We start from the raw sequence: 18,464 nt of genomic DNA, 5'->3' as shown, positions 1-18,464 counted from the left end.
GCCTAATGCGATTCTCTTTAATATCCCATATTGCATACATTCTCGTACCGATTACACAAATTGTTTGAATTCAAGAAACATGAGATCACTATACCGGTATTAATTTGTTATTTACTTGATCTGAAATATCCTTTCAAGTTTGAAGTGAAATTGAAATTCTTTCAAATAATCTTTGACTTAATATATTCCCTATTGATATTGATTCGATATTGATTCCCTAAATTTAACTGATTTTACATGTATATCTATTTTACGATTTAAGCATTACATGTTAGTTTAAGTATCATTTACATACCAGCTACTTGAAATCCATTTAATTTCATGTAACAACTAATTACAGAACAAGGTTTAACTTTTACGCTAACTAAGCTCAAAATGTCCATGAAGCATGATTTGTTTCTGGAAAGTCATTTAACTATTTTAACTAACGAAATGTATAACGAAAACTATCGATTTTCAGAACTTTATAATATAATGGAATCGTTTTACATATTTGCGGACAAACAACACAACACAGTTTTCGTCTATGAATACGAAATAAAAAATTTAAATAAAAATTATATTAATCCTTTCGGTACGAGTTGTTTTTTAACATCAATAGTACGTATAAAGCAGTAAAGCATGTGCGTGACCTGAATACATTTCCGGTCTTTTTATAACGATTGTGAACAAATAATGTAAAACTATAACTTCAAAACTGTAACGTATGTTTCCAGATAAAGAAAATAATCACAGACTTCGCTGGATGCATAAGCATTCATAGACAACATCAATGGAATTTTTTCTGATGAATATGTACTTCTCCTGTAGGAAAGTATGAGATGACTCGTTTGTTTGTAAGAAATGTTCAAGAGCAGTTATGAAATCATTTACGGATTTCACTACGTTTTACATATTCGAAACTTTCCATCTTTGCATTTCTTTTCTGTCTCCCCTTTCTCGTGAATACTTAAATACATGATTTTTTCAAATGCAATAAAAAAAAAAAAATAAAAAAAAAATGCTAATTCGTATATTACAAAACTTCACAAAAATAATCGTAAGAATCTGTTCTATTTTTTCTCGTATATTTCCTTGTTTGGAAAAAGGAATAATTTATGACTTGTAATTTGTAAAATTACGCTAAAAATATCAGTTTACTTGTACAAGCCACCATACACATATTTGTCACGTTAGAAAATATAGACCTAACCAAAGAGGAATATTACACATTACAAGTTAACGTACATATATATGTAGTATCTATTTACAAGTATCGCAGATTACCTCTTGAAAAGTAAGAAAACATAAAGACTAAAGTAAAGTTGTAAATCTAAACTACAGTTCAAGTTATACAAGGCATGCAAAGCTTCTCTTGAAACGTTAGGTGCGTACTTCGATATACAATATAAAGAAACATAGCCCGCGAGAAAAGCTATATAGTACATACCATACAGATCCCTCGCCATAACTTTGTCAATATGCGCAACGAAATCGGTAATTTTCGCGCCACCACTCAAACACCGTTTCTCTCGCTTTGGATAATTGAATCAAATTCAGATCGTCCATGTTTACCCCCTCACATAACTGACATCGGCCGTCCGTGGATCCAACGGAAGGATTTTGAACGTTGGAGAATGCGTAACGGTGATTGGCTATTGAGCTCGGGGGTCGATCGTATAAAGGGACGCCGGGTCGCAACGAGCCTCACAGTACCGCTTCGACTGTGAACGCGATAGGAATTGGATCGTCTATTTTACAAAGGTCCTTTATCTTTTGCAACAATTACATTCGAATGTCTTTTCAAGCGCTAACGACATAATCGACGTTTGGTAAGCGATTAGTAACTGCGAATTCGTAAAATTCGTGGATAATTCTCGAGCTGTTTCGTGCGTACGCGATATTAAGTGGCACGCAAACAGGTGCACCTATTCGCGTAGCGCAAGAAATGTATCACGGAGGTCGTTGCAGGTAATATCCATCGACAGACGGGACAATTCGGGTGCACGATCTACGCCTATGATTGTGCAGTAGGGCATACTCTTCTCGACCACTTGTCTGGCGCCAACCACCACTATTGTCTCGCGAAGGCCAAGCTGTAAATCTTCGTTGCTTATACCGTTTTCTTGGTGAGTGTTAATTTTTTACTTATTCGATGGTATAATAATACCGTTATTACGAGGTAAAAGTTTTTGGATGTGTGATTTCTTGATTGAAGAGACGCTATCATTATTAAAAGTTTGAATATCCCGCCACTAGCGAGGGAAACATAATACAGAATGATTCTTTCATTTGCTTACATTCGATTTGTTAATTTTACTCTTATTCTCCTTTTTAATTCGTAATTTAATTGTGAGGACATATGCTATGGAGCAATTTTTGTTACTTTTAGCATCGTTGCTTTATTTGTTAAGACTGTTGAGCAATACGATCGTTTACTTTATTTACTGCCTTGTTTGCTATTATTTTACTTTTAAAGACAGGTATTTTGGAAATATAAACTTCTACATATTGGTATAATATTGATATACTTGAGATAAGCTCGTTTATGCTGTTACTGTTTAGGATCGTTTATTCATTAAGGTCATTGTAATCATATGACAACGAGAACTAGTGTAAAATATATAAAATGTATAGTTCTATTTTAATAATCAATTTTTAGTGTCTTTAGCGAAACGAATTGATTCGTATTAAAAATGTCGTTTAGTGAATAGGAAAATATGACACTGAAGGTTTAACTAATTTAAAAGGATTTAGTTATTGAAGATAGTACTTGCTGAGCAAATGGATCGCTAAGTTGTCATAATGCTACAAATGATACACGCTTGTTAAATGAAAATCCATCGACTTTTCATTTTTCCATTTGTTTAAGAAATATGTTATCCTATTAGTTTATTCCATTAATTTTTATAATGATATATGCAAACAAAAGTGTATAAATAATAATATGCAAATAATTTTTTAACTTAAATGTCACTTATTTAATGTTTTATAGAATGATATAAGTATACTACTGATAAAATTAATTAATCGAGAACGGAATTAATGCTGTTTATTGTAATCAGAAAGAAAATGGATTAAGGAGCGAGAAGATTTCGAACGTAGCGAAATTATTTGTTGATGGAATATCTTCTCCTACCTGACAAGCAATGCGGGTTATTACAAGTAGTTTTTACTTAATTTCCAATCAGTTATCGTATCTATAAGGTGTTGTCAAAGTTTTGGTACATAAATTTAGCTTGCATCGTATTGTACCGATTTATTTATATATCCTTTTTTATATGATTTATGTTATTGAGCTAGGATTATATTAAATTATTAATAAAATGAAAGAAAAATGGAAATTAAAATTAAATAAAATAGAATTGCATTAAATAAGAAATAGAAATAAAGTCGAACTAAAGCAAATTCAATTAAATTATTTCTTTTTACTTGCCTATGGGATTCTGGGATTATTAAAGTTCCTATTACGTACTCGTATTCCCGCTAATTCTTAAAATGAATTGACTATGAAATGAATGAGATTATTTCTCCGATTATATTAAATAGGCAATATCAATTACGTGTAATTGAATACATTATTCGAACGTTTTCTACAGAACTCTTGTTATTAATACATTATGGAAAATTTGAAACCAATTCGATATATATATAGACGTTGCAAGGCATTTATTGCAAACATATGCTTAACGAAAAATTAGTATACAATATTAGTAGTAGTCTCAAACATACAAATAATCGCAGTAAATGTCCTGCGACTCTTACATACATTGTCATACTCGTTTGAAATTGTAATAATACGTTAATCTTGTCACAGTATCGATAGGATATCAAGATATTCTTAATAATATGTCCACAAGGAGTTTGCAGGGATATTCAAATATTTTCGCGAACCACTGTAATTCAGCACAAGAGCAGAAAATTCCAGATTTTTTAGTTCTCGATCAGAGTGAATGTTTATACAAGTAACATTCGCTATCTGTGTCCATATTTACCGAACATTTCTATTAAACCTGCGCCAAGCTCGTAGAATGCCTCAGGTCGTATATGAGATGTCAGTTTTATCAAACGAAACGGGACCAGCTAATGTTTAATCTCGTAAACTGAAGTTGCCAGCAGAAAAGTACGGCTCTATATAGTAATTGGTGAAGACCGTGAAACGCGAAAGATGAGAAAGAAACAAAAGGCGGGGGATACGACGAATCATGGCAATCCATTTTATTTTCCAGCCATCGATTAACGGCCAACGTTTAATTTCATTTCTTTCGCAAAACTCAATTAGAATCGTCGCGACAATCGCTAGAAACCGCAGGCAAATCTGCCAACGTATCGATCGTAGCGGACGCCAATCCCTCTGCGTTAAATGAAATAACGAAATTCAAGATGTAAATTTCACGAAACTTTTCCTCTCGCATTTGTTCGCCAGTCGATGCTTCAAATACTACAGAATATAGCTATTTGCTTTTTGCTGGAAAGCTGAGCGCTATTTCGCTTATACGTGAAACAGCGAGAATTAGGTATTTCAAAGACACTGTCTATGGAAATCGCTGAAAATTCCAGCCATTTAATTTCACACTGACCTACTCCTGTTTTTTAAATACTTTAGAAGAGGGCGCTACTCGTTACCATTTTATATAGCCATGAAGCGCTTAATCCTCGAAGGAGGATAATCTTAACAAGATACATCTCGGAGAGATGAATAGATATCGGAGATGAATAAAAGTTTTTCGATTCTTCATATTTGATTTTTTAAGTAAAACTTTCCGTTGATCCTGGCTTGAATCTTCTACTTTTTCGTGCACCCAAATACTTATTATTAGATGAGAGCGATAGGAAGGTTTTTCCTGTTTCGCAACATTAAAGACAGCAGGAAACGAGCTAATAAAATTGAAGTCACTTAGCCCTTAATATATTTAATATGAGTAATTTTTTAAATATAGCCATCTATTAGCGTGCGTTTGAACTTTGCGTTTTTCTTTTTCGCGCACCTGAACGTTTTTTATTAGACTGAGTGGGACACGTACCTAGGAAGCTTTCCGTGCTTCGCAACTTCAAAGTAAACAAAGGACATTTGACAAAGTCAACAAGCGACGAGTTAATAAAATTGAAGTTAAGATAGACAGAAAGATAATACGTATGTAGTACCTCTGTGGAAGATAATATAAAATGGAAACGTATTTGACGCAACAGAAATATCTTTCTGCAAATATAGGAGACGAGGAATCAATTTAGCAAAATAATTAAATAAAGTTATTGACTCGCGAATTACACGCATGTAATACCAGATAAAATAACTTTAATAATCTTTGTTTCTTATATTCTCGTGAATAATAATTCTTTAATCGATAGTTCCATGGATATTTAGAATAATATCTACAAATTATTTAGAAATGCATAAAAATCCACGGTTTGTTTAATCGTATAGATACATACATAGATAGGTTGAAGGTTTATTTTGAAAATTCATTAGAAACCTAAGAAGTGAATTTACGAACTGCACAGGCGGATAAGTTTGAACGCGAGGAAGAGTGTGGTTCTTGAGTTCGATGATTTTTCCAAGTAACAGTCTTAATTCACGTGCGAATGTTAAATTGGAAATCTTTTAAGCTTTACGCAAATTATACACACGGTTTACACAATAAATATTTATAGAGGTGAAAATGATCTTTAAAACAATCCTTCGTATTAAAACCAAATATTTGAGTAATTCTTAAGGCGAAGATCGCGTATACAAACATTGAATATATTACATAGAGGAAACGTTGCAGAGTAACGTAAAATAATGTTCGTGATACAATTAAAGGCCGCGTTTAAACTAACAGTTCGATCGGGAAAATTCATTACCTTTTAAAAATTCAAATCCAATTAAACAGAATCCAACGAAATTGAATTTCCGCTTAAAAATCTTGTACAAGCCTTTAAAAATCAACGTATGTACCTACTTGTCGCTCTACAAATCCTCGCCGCTATAAATTTCCCTGTCTTAAAAGAAGTAGAAGATACAAACTATATAAACCACATAATTTTTATCGCTTTATATCACGTTGCTATAATACGTTTTATATCACGCGTAATATAGTTTCTCAGCCACAGTGGCGTTACAAGGGCGAGACCATACGTGTCTTAATGGCGTTGTTTCGTTGATATCGAATAATATCGCGCATCGACGATAGGCGACGCGAAAGAAACGCGCCGAGCAAAATCTCAAAGAGACGCTGACAATGCCTTCGTGTAACGTAAGGGATGAAATGAAAAGTCGAGAACAAGTCTTTTTTCCTTTCCTCGTTCTTAGTCAGTTAAGAAGAAAGCGAGAATGGAAGGGACAGCAGCCATGAAGTATGTACGTTTTCACGTCGGTGCCTCTCATTGTCTGCTGCAACGTTACACTGCGTTTCGTTGAAGATACTCTAGTATTGCGAACCTTTATGGTCAAAGCACGTCGAATAGCCATCAAGCGGGTGTATACGACCTATTTGTGACCCAACAACTAAGCTCGATATTAATTCTAGACCCTTGATCCTTGGCCAATGAGTTCACCTGATTATCGTAATTAAGCAGTTATGATTTTAATCGGTTTACGAACGCTTCGATTTTAAAGTAGGATCGGATATCAAGAACAACAGATTTTAAACTGTCGGATTGCATCCGACGGGACTCGTATTTTCTGCTTCGTCGATCCCGTTTTTATCGATGTTTTGATTCGAAGTTTCATGAACATTGCAGATCGTTACGTTGTCGATTATGATAAATCCTGTAAGAATATATTGTATAGATTTGTATTAACATAATGATACATACATAATGATACAAATATTACGCAATACGTGTATCGTACGTATTTCACCTGGATGTTAAAATCAATGGAATTGTGTTTCTACTAGAAATCTTCGTCTCTGACGTATACAGTGGATAGAAAGGCAGGAAATTTGTGAGATAAATTATAATACGTATCCGAATGTGACAAAAACGTCTCGTATAAAAGCAAGTGTTTGTTTATTAGGGCGAGAGCTGTGCTTAATTGCGGAAAAACAGACGCGCGGAATATCTCGTCCGTGGGAATGTACGAACGGTATTGTGTTGCGAAATAACGCATTCGTAGCGTCGTACAAACGTATTGTGTCGTGAAATAACTTGTCCGTGGCCATCGTACGGGCTGTGTATATGCAATGTCGTGAGATATCTGTACCATAATTGCGATGCGGTTAAACGAATATATTCAATGATTTCATCGTCTTTATTGCATAATTAGCTAAAGATGTCGACGGTATTTGTTGATGTATTTTTTATCTTGGCCTAAAGAGAGAAATATTAGAAATTAGGATTTCCAGTAGTTTCTATCCTATGTGATGATGTATCGATAGATGGATTAATTACAGTGGATTAAACAGAAAACGATGATCATTGAACTCGAACTTGATCTTAAAGCAGTCGTGCGATATGACAACTCTCGATTTTAGCGATTCTTCACTCTTGACTCTCCGGTGGCTAACTGACGATCAACGACTGTGATGTCGAAATATTAGGTCGTTCGAAAAGTTTCTTTCGTTTTATAAGGAAATAATGGATGCACAACATTTTTCGTTTTATATTATTTTATCGAATTACGTATGATCCATTTTGTTCTGTCAAAATAGGTTTCATGTTGTATGAAGATGCATCGTTGTAAAAGACGTGTCTGTAAAAGAAAAACACAACCTAATATATTGATGGCCGTTAGGTCTATCGAAGTTTTCTGATCCTTTCGGTTTGTTGGCATTTCCGCTTTATTGTCTATGTTGTCTGTATGTCGGCGATGATTTTCGCGGTGCTATAATTGAAACCAAAGAAGCCTCTGAAAGAGGATCGTTATGCCGAGGCCTAATTGTATCTCTCGCAGGACTAAGGAAACTAAACACTAGAGAGAAGATGTAAAGTTTTGTTTGAAGTGAGATCCACTTCAACGGTATTAATAACTTTAGAATAAGAAGAAGTTTCGGTGAAGTTGAACCGAAAAATTTGATTTCAACGCAAATCAAACGCTGGTTGGCCGTGTCAAACACGTATCGCCGTATCCACTGTTTTGGTCCGGTTATTTCATGCGTGATGACTGACACATATGCAAAATTGAAAGTCCTTTACAACGTACGTACACAAGTGTCCCGTGTGCTTCTTATCTCTCCTTACGCATAAAACGCTATGTGTATATTTCGAAATATGAGAAACGGTTGATTTGCTGTACAAAGTGCAACGTCACATAATACAAAATGAAATTTATTTTCTTACAACTGAAACGGAGACTCGGTTTATTATCTGTGATTTTTATCGAAAGGTATAACCATACCAGATATAACGTTACAGAATAAAATACGTCGCGAAATACCATTACAGCGTGCTTGGTTTTATTTTCTAATCTTTTTATCCTAACTTTGTCATTTCGCTCGTGCGTGTGCCTTGTAACGTAACGGTAGTAATACAGTTTTTACGTTCACTCGTAGCTTGCAACGTAGTATACTTTATGTTCAGACTGCTGGCCATAAACTCGATTTACAATAATTATCCTCCCTCTTGCCTTGTATTCTCGCTTAATCATACACACACACGCAAAACCTTATTTTTATTATTCTTTTATTTTATTCTTTTTTTGTTATTTTAGCCTCAGTTGCGATATGTAAAAGATTCTTGTAATTACGCTCCATCTAAGTGTTAGCCTTATACCTCTAACGTTATAAATAAATTCTTAATATCGAATCGACATCGCAGAAAAGGTAAAATATGGAACACTCAGATCGGTTAATAGAACAGAAATGTAATTGTTCGCAATCATCGAGATCCGAGCATCAAATTGTTTGACTACTTGATGATCTTATTTGCGTAAATATACAAAGAAAGACAGACGTCTGTCTCAGTGTGGTTCCGATCGTTCGTGATCTAAATTCAGACCTAAAACTGTAGGTTCATTCTTCGCCATGAGTTTCATAAGACAGTCGCTAACGAGCTCGCTAACCGAAAGGTCTGCGACTGCGACCAAATGCTCTGGAACCGTACGACTTTTAAAACGATAAGGATCGACGACGACGAAGACTGAAAATGCGAAATATATATGTCGGCTAGATGATAGGATTGGGGGTGGAGGTGTTCGATGAATCTTCGTTGATATTGGCCATCGATGCGGTGTAACAATGGTAGAGTTTATTGGCACAAGTGAGTGGTATTACAGCGTTGGTAATTAATCACAATGTTAGATACTCGCGGCGTTATGACAATGGCCTCGGGTCCGGTAACGAATCCGCGGTCAACGGGATGTCGAACGTGTATACTTCGTGGAAATCTAAGTTATATTCAGGTCGCCACAGAACAAGCACTACGTATCGGAGAATTACTTGTATCGTCGTTAAAATCGTACGATAGAGTGTCTCTCCATCACGGTGACGCTGTCGAGGAAAACTACGATGGGTGTGTCTAAGGGCACCGGATCATCGGATTCGCGGAGAAAAGTCTTCATTCGGAAAGTGAGGGAAATTGGAGTTACTTAGTTGGAGGAAATAGGGGAAGGGTGCTAGCCGCCCTTAAGAGAAAGTCGCCATCGGGCCGCGTCGTTCGTGAGAAAAATAGACTTCTCCAATTTTCCCGTAGTTGGAACAAAGGTTGTTTGTCGGTTTGAAGGACTTTCGTTAAATAGATCTTAAGATTTATAGCGGGTCCTCGGGCTAGCCGAACATGTACTGTGGAGACGCATCAACATCTGGTAATCGTCTTACTCGAAGCATAGTCTGCGTGTGGCGAGCCACGGGACAGAAACCATTGAAACGTTTACCATCGTTACCATCGTTTACCATCGTATAGAGTTACTTCCTGCCTTGGTTAAACAAAACGTTCATCCCCTTGACCGCGACTACGTTCGGCGACTGGTTGTCGCCTCGAGCCCGAGCTCATTATCATAAATCTCGAATAAGTACAGTCGGATCGAATGACAACGGCTTTCTTAATACGGCTATGGTGAAATCTAAATTACGGTACTAGGTGTCTTCCCAAAGTTCCGAGGGGAAGGCTCCGGTGCTCTTTCATCTCCGACATATATATAATGCGTTCGTCTAATAACGCACGCACATTCGTACGGTAAATACGTGAGGTTATTTGGTGCAGGATGTGTAGATGTTTAATAGTATATTTATTAACAATTCTCGTTTTCGACTCTTTACGTACAACTCTCGATTCAACAAATGTTTTCTTGATCCGATTCGTTTCTTTTTGTCGCCCTTTAATATCCCCACTACGCACGCGGTTGGTAGGCGTCCGCGACCATTGTTACCTGACGTTTGAAAACTAAAATTACTTTCTTTTTTCGCCTCTGAATATCCCCACTACGCACGCGGTTGGTGGGCGTGCGTGACCGTTGTCACGTAACAACGGTCGCGGACGCCTACCAACCGCGTGCGCAGTGGGGATATTGAGAGACGACAAAAAGAAAGGAATTTTATTTTTCGAACGTCATTTTCGTCCGTGACCGTTTACACGTGGCAATGGTAGCGGACGCCTACCAACTGCGTGCGTAGTGGAGATATTGAGAGGCGACAAAAAGAAAGGAATTTTCCTTTTCGAACGTCCTTTCGTCCGTGACCGTTTACACGTGGCAATGGTAGCGGACGCCTACCAACCGCGTGCGCAGTAAAGATATTGAGAGACGACAAAAAGAAAGGAATTTTAGTTTTCAAACTTCATTTTCGTCCACGACCATTGTTACACGACAACGGTCACGGACGCCCACCAACCGTGTGCGTAGTGGGGATATTGAGAGACGACAAAAAGAAAGGAATTTAATTTTTCCAACGTCATTTTCGTCCGTGACCGTTTACACGTGGCAATGGTGGCGGACGCCTACCAACCGCGTGCGCAGTAGAGACATTGAGAGACGACAAAAAGAAAGGAATTTAATTTTTCCAACGTCATTTTCGTCCGTGACTGTTTACACGTGGCAATGGTAGCGGACGCCTACCAACCGTGTGCGCAGTGGAGATATTGAGAGACGACAAAAGGAAACGAATTTTCGTCTTCGAACGTCATTTTCGTCACGCCTTTTTTCAAATATTCGTTGGAGGGATTGTAGGGATATCGATGACTGGTTAGGCCTATTGGCACTTACGCTTCGATGTTATACTTGTATCGACGAAACCGTTGGAAAGTTTTGTTATCGCAGCTACATACGTAAGTGTGTAACACAGATTAACCATCGTACCTGATTAACACTAACTCTTGACGAAATGAATAAGGGCAAATGCACAATTTTAAATCGAATTTTCTATGTCGTTTCGCCGGGCTTGGTAAGATTAGCGTTGAACAAGGACAAAAGGCGCCTTTATCCGTCTAACAGGGCATTCTCTTCCCATTCTCATATCGCATCCATTTACACGGTAACGTACGACCCTCGTACTCTGTATCTCTATATCTTTATGGTTATTCCAGACAATGCCAACAATAGAAAGAAAGATTGGTTGCTGACGGCTCGTAACGTATAGCTGGAAAAGTTAGAGTTGCAGAGAGCAACTTGTTAGAGTAGCGGCAATATGGAAGTTGTACTCGCACAGGTAAACTTGGCCATGTAGAAGTCTGGGCTGGGTTAGATCGTGTTCTAAACTCGAGTTACAGAGCTAAAATAACGTATCCGGACGTGTAGATGATTCGAGTTAAAGCAAGCTTTATTTTCACTTATAGGAGGCAGCGAAACGAAAGGAATCAAAGAAAATTGTTGCAGCCTCGTGCAGGTTTTTGAAGTCATAGGGGCTCGATCGTAAAACAAAATTCGTCGAACGAGCGGGTATTCTATTTACCTGATAAAGTTAAATATTATCGCCCGCGCTACAAAAGAAAAAATCTATTATCCATTTGTTCCTATCTCCGCCATTTACATACACCGTTTTTGCAACGGTAAAATTCCTTTGCAAATCATTTTTTAACGAAAACTACGAACAATGTTTTCCGCGTTACTCTGACGCGCTTTTAATTCGCCGTGCTTCATGCGGCTTTTGTCGCAGCCGCTAGCATTGAAATACGTGTCGCGGAAAGGTCGTAGTTGAAGCTGCGCAATAGTAAAGGAAAAAAGGCGCGATATCGGTTCATGTTGTAGGCGATTCGGCGTAAACGCGTGGGAGAGATACCCTGCAACGATTGCCGCGCTTTATTAACTAGCGTAGAGAAGTTGAAAGCGAGAGAAAATTTCAGTGACATCGATGAACACCCGGCGGTATGGAATACGGGTCACGCTTATCCCGGGCATCGATTGGAATTACTCGCACGAGATACGACCACGGATAAACGTTTCGAGGAACTTTTCCGTTGTTCCCAGCGTCGTCTCCTCCGATTTGCGAAATCTTTCGTACTTTTTCCGTCGATGTAACGAGCGTAGTTTCGGTCCAATTGGAACAAGGGTCAAAGAAAGGAAGCTTTTTGACTCTCGATGGCTCGCTAAATCGCGACCTAGCAAACAACGAATCAGCTTACGCGGAAATGCTGCATTTATGCATAAGAAGCGCGCAAGCCAATTTCTTCGAAGATAACTACGTTCAATTAGCATAGAATTAATATCGTAAGGTCGGAATTTTTTTCCTTTTTATATAAAATGAAAACTGGTATTTTTAACGAGACTTTTTACTCGAGCAGAAAGAACGAGATTGGTTGTTGGTTGAAGTAGCAATAACGATGTGACGAATATCATCATTCGTTCGTTTCACTATTAATTTGGTGACGTTTTAACGACCAGGTATACCGGTTTCATGTTCTGTGCGAAACAATCAGATTGTGACGCGTATACGTGTGGGAAATGTTTAAAGATTCGGAAGATAAAAGAAACGAGTAATAGAATTTAAGGATGCATAGAATTCACAGAATATGCAACGATATATAGGACATTCAAAGTATAATCTTCGTTAGGATATTTAAAAAGTACGACAAATATCTGTCCGGGTTTTAACACTTTAGTGTGACCGTAAAAATATAAATATTCGTATATCCACAATGTAAATATAAAAATTTCAAATAATATTTCTAAGTGATGTGGAATAATCGACGAGGAAGTAACAGTCGAAGACTGTTTGATGTACCCTTCTTGCGTGTCAGTATTGTTTCATAAAAATGAATTTAAAGGAAACTATTTGGAAATTGAGGTGGAAGATACCCTAAACTACGATAAAAAATACACACGTACACACTATTTATACATACGTACTGAGAGTGTTCCAAGGATGAAATGTTAAACAGCTTTGAATATTAAAATGTTAAACAGCTTTGAATATTAAAACTATTTTAAAAATTAGAGGAAAATTAAGCCAGCTTACTGCTATTACTATGAGGACCGAGTATTAAGAACCAGATGTTACTAATCAGATGAATAATGAATGAACGAACAACGCAACGACAAGAACAAATTCTTTTTTTCGAATAAAGTCATCACACACACGCGCGCTTGTACGTTCACCTGAAGTATATAATAATTTATTATATTAATTAATAAGCCTATATACTCTACAATGATATAATTAGTTAATCGTTGAGCGTGGTATCGCAGGAAATGCGTGGACGAAACGTGCAAGTGCATGTTTATGCTCGAACGAGAAACTAAGTTTATCGAATAATTGAAAATATTCCGCGAACCTATTCCATAGAATTAAATAAAACGTGGCTTTAAACGTTATAAAATTCCTTCTTCTTCTCGTCTATTCGATTTAAACCCGACTTTTTCGCGCCTTCTTCTCGAACGACAGTAAATTAGAGTTGGAAATATTTAACGTCTCAAATAAATAAATAAATAAAAACTAATCGAAATTCTGGATTGCATGATTGTGGGAATAATTTTCCCAAGTATTGAAAATTCAGGCAACATAAAGAGCTTAATACGTAAAGGTCGAAAGAATGATCGAAAAGTAAAATAGAATTACCTGTCTGTATTATTTATTCCCGAAACTAATGAACTAAATAGAAAGAGAATGAAGGTGAATTTCCTTTTGAAATTTTATCTCGCATGGGCAAATTACTCTATACTTTGTAGTACGTATACAGGAAATTCAATTTTCATTTAAATGCAGTGCACGTAACCTCTGGTCTATCGAAAGGAGAAACCTACCTGAAGAGTTCAATTCTGCCATGTGATATTTAGACTCATTCTTCTTTCATACATTTTTTCTATATTTCCATTTTAACCTCGTTTCTCCTTTCCCCGCTACCGATAATTTCGCGTTTCTGTCTCCTCCAATGTTCCATCTGTCCACGGGTGTGTACGGGTGTACGGGTGTCTCGTAGAATTTGAATTTCAATGCGCCGACAATGAGTTACCTACCTGCGGCTACTTCATCGTCCTATTCGAGAGAGTTTACGCAATAGGTAAATTTCGTTTGTTTCGATAAGTCGGTTAAATTAGAAGCGATGCATAATAAAATACGGGTAAAATGTTTCGGGCGAGAAAGACTCCGTGGAACAGCGATTAACCTTTCGCGATTGCATGTAGATTCGATGACGAACTCGAAGATTCTTTATATCGAATAACCTTTGAAGCCATCATCTATGTTTATTTGTTAAGATTCAGATTCAAGTGATCGACCATTTCTGATTTCAAAGAGATGGGGCTTGGCTTTCTTATTTAGAAGTTTTACATTCGATCTTATGTACGAAGGGAACGTGAATCTTTATATTACTGCAGGGGAAGCTTGAAAGTTGGGGAAAAGGTAATTTCGTATTCTACATTCACCTTTGTTCAATTCATTTCTATGTAAATCATTCCGCGACACAGATAATCGCAATAGAAAAGGACTGAAACTTCGATAAAAACGTCCCGACAATCCGATAAAAATTGTCTATGCAAAGATATTTAATGTTTTCCACGCCTTTCCTCGATCTAATGTTTGTTATCTAATTTTCTATTCGTGCATTTATTCTTCAGACTGGACGAAAATATTCGCGGACATATATACACGTGGTTTCACGAAATTCTCGGGAAACCGTCCAATTTTCCAATCGTCAGAAAGATTCAGTCATTGATATGAAAATTGGTTTTGTTCCGCTTTCGAAATTTTTCAATTCGTCGTACTCGGGTTTTTGAATCCGATTGGTCTGCCCCCAACAACCTTACGACGAATCGCTCGCTAGGAGACGCCTCCATAGATGTCGGTAGAATTCGTCCAAGTCAAAAATATCCGTGGATCGTCTACCCGCTGCGGAGCAAAACAGATTTCAAGAAAATTCTCTCCGCCCATTATCCAGCAGTGTTTCGTCTTAATGAACAGTTCAAAAGACTATTAATCAGAGGATACGCCGCACGAAATCCTTTTTACGATCCGTCTCACAGTTTGCTAACCGTCGCCAGTAACAAACTCCAATCTGTTCCACAATCAACTCTAATTTCAAGGCAATCGGTCGATCGCACGGCTGGCGGACGTAAATCTCCACGCTAATTTCATTTTGGCATTCCAAATCGTATCTCGAAATGGAAATCACGTCCGAATACCCGGAAGATATAGTTCGCGGACCATCTTCGCGGGAAACATCGACTTTCTTTATTAATTCGTAATTGAGACTGATTTGTGTGGTTCGCGTGCTGTAATTCTCCGTATGTGCGTATAGCGCACGCGTGTGTGCGAGATACGTGACGGGGGAAAAAATGTGTGGGCGAATGGGAAAGACAGGGGTGGAAAAGAAATGTAGACGCCCAGTGGTTGCAAACAGTATCCGTACGTCGGTGTATTTACTGCTTCATCTACGTTGGCGGATAAGGTGAGGCAGCTTCAAATTGATACATCACGAATTTTATTAAGTTTTCTTCTTTCTAAAATTTGTTCAAAATCGTCGACGATAGTCGTCTATTCTGTGGCACGTACGTGCCGGTGGCTGTGAAATTGCAGCAAGTCGTATATGATGGAGGACGAGAGGAAGTTTAAAAAAAAAAAAAAGGATAAAAGAAACGCGACAGTTTTAGAAAAAAAGAAAAGTTGTAATTGATAAGAAGAATTGGATTGCGAACAAGCTTGATACGGATGACTGTCTTCAACGTTGTTGGTGATGAAAGTCGCAATTAGTGCAGTTATCGTACACAGTTTTGTGAATTTTAAACTTCCCTTCGATCGCCGCTGTATCTCGTTTTTAGACGCGTTTCGACGTTCGACGTTCGGCGTTCGAGCGCGTTAAAAAGTATTTTTCCGACACGCAATAAAACGTTTCGTAAAATATACGATCTTCTAAAGTGAGATTTACGCGTCGTACAATTTTACGAGCAGTTTGTTCAAAAATGTGCCTCTTAAATGCTTAAATCACTTGCACTATTTTTAGAATTAATCGTATATTCTAGCTGCCGACTTACGATAATAAAAGATAATGGATTTTGTTGAAAAGACAAGTGAGAAACGAACAGATTTATTCTTTTTATATCGCATATATGTATTGTAATTTTGCACCATTACATTGTTACATTCTCATCTGCTTCGATAACGAAATTTTCTGTTCCGTACGCTTTAAAGGCTCCAAGATATTTCGTGGTTCGATGGAACGTAGAATATAGCAGATCCATCGTGTCTTTACATTTTATCTTTTATCACTGACCTCTCACCTGCATATAATGTGGATTATAACGTTATTTCAGCATCCGCCTTTTCAGCGAAAGGTGTAAAACGCGAAACTCCTCTTCGAGATCCATCGATGTTTCCATAAAACATTTTGTATGGGGTATTACCATACACGACACTTTAAGCTTTATAAACAACGTTTTCTCACTCAGTTACATCATACGAGTTACGCCATTGCCAAATGTTAGGCCGACATTAATAAAATTACAAGATAAAACAGTCGTTTCGTTGCAATTTCATTCTACGTTATAACAGCCACACGTACTCCGTGTTTGACGAGTATACTCGTCACCGTTTACCTTTTGCGACACATTCTAGGCACACGCTTTCAAAGAGATCTGGAAGAGCTGATTAATCGTATCATAAATTCACTTATCACTCGCTTTTTATCGACCAATTATCACAATTTATTAATCACTGACAATTAGTCGGCTAAATGGTAACATGGACCGTTAGCATGGAAACGTAGAAGCATTTCAGCGTTCGCTGCGTACACGGGATTTATCGAGAAAAATACAAGTAGAGTAGAAATGCGTTTATTGAAACAAAACTTTAATTAACGCCCAATTAACGGAACGTTTGCTGGTATTATTCGAGCAAAGAGCGATACGTAGCGAGAAAAATTGGTAAGCTTCCATTATACGAACACCAATTATATAAACTGTTCTCGTTTCCTGACAACTTTAGATAAATCGTCTTCCGCCATTTTTGTCGAACGCGGTTTAACATCCGCAGCGGTCTCTCTGAATCCCGTAAAAACTGTGAAATGAAAGAAACGCATTTTGATCGTTCGCCTGTGCAACAGAACGAACGTTTCTACGTCGCTTTTGTTATTAAATGGTTTCGTAGAAAGTATTACGTGTTTCGTAGTATAGAGCCTTTTAATACAGTGAAAATACGGTCAGTTGGAAAAATCTGCGTACATCTCTTGGATAGAAAAAATATTTTCTACGTAAAGACGCAGGCAGAGAGGCGTGTGCAGTTGTTTAAGCTGTAAGCTGTTTGATAAATGTATTTTTAATATCTTTCTCGATAAATCCTCGTACATAGAAATACTCCGAAATGCTTTCACGTTTCTCTACTAACGATTGATATTACATTTAGCCGACTAAAAGATTATGACGCGTCAGAACGCCTAGCGTTGCAGCGCGTGAAGTAGATGCGACAGGAACACGTTTACGCGTATACGGTAATAACTTTTAGTTAAATATCAACGTTTTCCTGACTTATCGCTCGTACGCAGAGACGAGCTCTGTCACGAAGCTGATCCTCGCTTTAAATTCTTACGTACTTCGACGATATGATTATTTAACGGGGTGTCCTGAATTAGAATGTTCTAAAACAGCGTCTTTTTGTGATTTTTTTTAGAAGGGAAAGAAAGAAACGAAGTTATTGAATTTTGAGGTGTGGCTTTATATATATTTAACGAATACAACAAATTTTTTTTAATGTTAACAAAAGAATTATATCAGATTTCTAATCGTTTTCAGTCGGCGTGAAAGATTCACCTCGTAATTCTTGACTGAAACGGAAAAACTAGAAAGGATTAAATTATTATATATTTTTCTTCTCGATGAACTAAAACAGTTTGTCAAAAAGTTGATTTAAATAATTGTTATAGCACCTTGAAGTTTATTCTTTCTTCTTAAAAAACACATTTTTTTATTTTCCGCCTTTTTTTTTAGTCCACCGAGAAGAAAAATATATAATAATTTAATCCTTTTTTGGTTCTTCGTTTCAGTGGAGGATCACGCCGATTGAAAAATGCAGCCCATGAAATAGGCTTAGAAATAATTTTACGCTGTTATAATTTTTCTTTTACTTTAAAAAGAAATTTTTTGTATTCGTTAAATATATATAAAAACATACCTCAAAATTCAATAACTTCGTTTCTTTCTTTTCCTT

General features: G+C 37.0%; 2 protein-coding genes across 4 annotated transcripts in view; one reads left to right on the top strand and one right to left on the bottom strand.

Moving 5' to 3' along the window:
• LOC126926795 (uncharacterized) overlaps window positions 1-18,464 on the bottom strand; it is a 336,576-nt gene that overhangs the window by 24,842 nt on the left and 293,270 nt on the right. The window lies entirely within an intron of this gene.
• The window catches only part of LOC126926784 (uncharacterized), a 289,468-nt gene that overhangs the window by 105,347 nt on the left and 165,657 nt on the right, over window positions 1-18,464 (top strand). For 2 of the 3 annotated variants that reach the window (XM_050743128.1, XM_050743130.1), the window contains exons 1-2: window positions 1,683-1,811; window positions 1,951-2,108. The gene's annotated coding sequence lies outside the window, so the exon portion shown is untranslated. Of the gene's footprint in view, window positions 1-1,682; window positions 1,812-1,950; window positions 2,109-18,464 lie in introns of those variants that run through there. The other variant, XM_050743131.1, reaches the window with a different exon arrangement.

Source organism: Bombus affinis, unplaced genomic scaffold (assembly GCF_024516045.1).
Source record: "Bombus affinis isolate iyBomAffi1 unplaced genomic scaffold, iyBomAffi1.2 ctg00000059.1, whole genome shotgun sequence".
Classification (NCBI taxonomy): Eukaryota; Metazoa; Arthropoda; class Insecta; order Hymenoptera; family Apidae; genus Bombus; species Bombus affinis.
Note: the sequence above shows the minus strand (reverse complement) of the source record. Positions and strands in the feature narration are given on the sequence as shown.